Source organism: Emydura macquarii, unplaced genomic scaffold (assembly GCF_026122565.2).
Source record: "Emydura macquarii macquarii isolate MOO-44397 ecotype Brisbane River unplaced genomic scaffold, CSIRO-AGI_Emac_v2 contig_2768, whole genome shotgun sequence".
Taxonomy (NCBI): Eukaryota; Metazoa; Chordata; order Testudines; family Chelidae; genus Emydura; species Emydura macquarii.
The window spans coordinates 34842854-34845787 of NW_027132905.1; the positions used below are offsets into that span (position 1 = coordinate 34842854).

At 47.0% G+C, this 2934-nt stretch overlaps 1 long non-coding RNA gene across 1 annotated transcript; it reads right to left on the reverse strand.

Moving 5' to 3' along the window:
- Positions 1-1732: 1732 nt before the first annotated feature.
- LOC137165374 (uncharacterized) lies at positions 1733-2604 on the reverse strand. The gene is made up of 2 exons (XR_010923352.1): positions 2428-2604; positions 1733-2316 (listed from the first exon to the last, which is right to left on the reverse strand). It is a non-coding gene; the product is annotated as an uncharacterized lncRNA (long non-coding RNA).
- Between the last annotated feature and the right edge of the window lie 330 nt (positions 2605-2934).

The window sequence follows — 2934 nt, forward strand, 5'->3', positions numbered from 1 at the left end:
ACTTGGGGAGCTTCTTTGAGCTGGGGTGGTTGGAGGGGCCTGCACTACCAGATACACCATTCCTGCCTGTGATCTATCCAGTTTAGGTTGCCTTGTCTTTTAGGTAAGATCAAAAATGTCCAGAAACAGTGTAGCCAATTGTTAAGCTATCCCTTCCAGCCTAGCTCCTGGAGTCACATGGTTATCTGAAATTCTCAGCTTTCACTTAATAAAGAAAAAACATTATGAGCCCTCCTTGTTTGGAGAAAAGCTTGAAAACCTGACCCCTGAGCGCCCCACAACAAAAAAGGCAAAGAAAAAGAAACCAGAATTTAGTATATTTCAAATCTCCTGATTTTAAGCTAGTCTGATGATGGGGGAGATGATTTGACTCATGATTTTTAAGCGCTTGAGGTTGGTGATGCTGCAGAGATGTTAATTTCCTAATTCTACATGGTGCTTGGATGCCACATGAGGGACAGGGCATAAGAATCTGAAGAGAAGGACGAGGAAGAGGGTTAGGAGAATGGGTGAGACGTGCAGTGAGAAGAGATTGCAGATCTAGGGGCCTGAGGTTCATTTACACTGGCAGCCTCCAGAAGTCTCAGTGTGGGTGGAAATGCCCTCCTATGATGATCTTTCTATATACAGCTTTGAATTCTGATGCATTTTATGAACTCTGTTTCCAGCTCCAGCCCTGTATATGGAGTGACCCAGCCATGAGCTGCTGACCAGCCAGGGCCCTGTCACACACCCTGCTGTCTGGAAGGAGCTACAGAACAAACAAAAGGAATCATGAATGTTTTAATGACTCTGCTCTGGCAGGACAATGAAGGTGCTTAGGAGAATGCTAGAGATGGAAGGATCCAGTTACACCAGGTGTCTGCAGGGAGGGGGCTTTGGAGCAGTGGAATTTCCTCAGAAGGGGCACAAAGAGGCTGAGGTGTTGGGCCAGCCTTTTAAAAACATGGAGGGATGTAGGCGAACCAAAGGGAGGAGTTTATTAGGCAGGACGTTAGAGGACCAGCCAAGCTGAAGGGAACACTGACTGCAGAGGTCAGAGAGAAACTCTATGGTTGGGAGGAGAAGCCATGTGAATGCAGGAGGGGGGGATCTTGGACTCCTCCCAACCCCCAAGAATGCTTAGGCTGGTGAGGAAGCAGAGGCAGGGAATGGGGTACAGGTGTTTCTTATTTTCCACGGCTCTGTATATCTCTTGTGCTGTCTAAACTAGAGTGATCACTTATAGAGACTATCTGCAAAGCCTGGGTTTGTTTGCTTCAACTAGCAAGTGTTTCTGAAGAAACGAGCCATAAACCAGAGTGCCCTGAGCCTGGAGCTCTGGGGAACAGTGTGCTTAAGCAACTGGGAAGTCTGAGGGAGCCAGAAGTAGTTTAAGGACCTAGGCAGTTGCACTGTGGGGTCTCGGCTCTCCAAAGGGGATACTAGAAAGAGAATCTGCATCCCAAACGTGTGCTTAGAAATCCAGAGCTTGGACTCTGCTCAGACTCAAGGAAGCTTAAAGACCAGAGGCTCAGTGTGTAAGACCCAAACACAGCAGCCTGGTGAATGTCCATCCTGGGGGTCTGAACCAGGCCAATGACACCCCTGAGAATACCTCACTGACTGGTGAAAGGGCTGCCCTGCTGCATAGGAGGGGTGTGGCCAGAGTGCACTCCATTATAGGTGTTTTCTGGTTTGCAGGACCACAGGATGCAGACCACAAATTAGAATAGCCCTGAGGTTTCTCCAATTTATACTGGGGAGAGGGACAGGTCCCAGACTATAGGAAGTGCAAAGGTGGTTTAAGGCTATTTTTCCCAGACCCATCCAACCCCTGCTCCAGGAATGCCATAGCTGAGAATCAGGCCCTATGAGTCTACAATTGGGGAAGAAGCAGAGTTAAAGGGGAATTGATCAAATTATTCCAAATTTGAAAAGACTGATGAGTCCCTCCTGTTCATTCTGTGCCCTGACATCAGATCATGGAGGAGTCGGTTTGATTAGAGAGCAGGACCAAGATAAACCATGGGCTATGTTGCATATTATTACCGTGGTGGAAATTTACTGCCAGAGATCATGCAGGTAAACAGCAGGGCTGTATAATTTTATCACCAGTTGTTGCAGTTGAGGACAAGCTGTGTCACTGACCTCTCACTCTGTCCCTTTGCCAAGTGATGGGCCCACGCCTGTACTTCTCTCAGGGTGGAATCCTGCAATTCACCGGGGTTACCAGGTCAGAATATCCTTGTTAATCATCCTTAGTACCTCATCAGCTCCACCTGGGTTTTGGTTCCTGCTTAGACTTCTCTCTGCGTGCCTGGGACCAGTATGAAACTGCAGTGATAGAGAAAGAGCTTGCTCCAAACCAAGTATGATTTATTTATCCATAGGAATATAACAGACAGAGAGGAAATGGGTTAAAACAACAACAAGGCCTGTACGCACATTCTCATCTCCATGACTTAGCCTTTCCTTGAAAGTTTAGGTAGTTCTCCACTTTGTCCCAGTCACACATCCCCAGCATGGAGCTAGCTGTGGCTGCACCCCTGCAATTGCTCTGTCTCAATCTCTGGCCCTTCAGTCAGAATCTCAGCTTTTAACTGCTTTTCAGCTCTTTGTTTATGGCAGTTCTTGCCTAAAAGGCCAAGGTTTCAAGATGGGGTCTTTCCCTGCTCACCATGGGACCAATCAGATTCCTGACCCTACATTAGTGGAGGTAGCTTTCAAAGAAATGAGCACCTATTGTCAGTTAGAGTAGCTGCAATTGTCTTTGGGTCCCTGCTGACCAAAGCTAATTGGGACAGAATTAACCCTTTGTTATCTTTTAGCCAGCCACACAATAACCACCAAACCCACAATAATATATTTTGGTGTGGGTTGGGCAAAAAATCACTGCAGTGAGTGAGTGCAGTTCTTCATTTGGGAGACATGTAAGAAATAATTGGGCCTTAA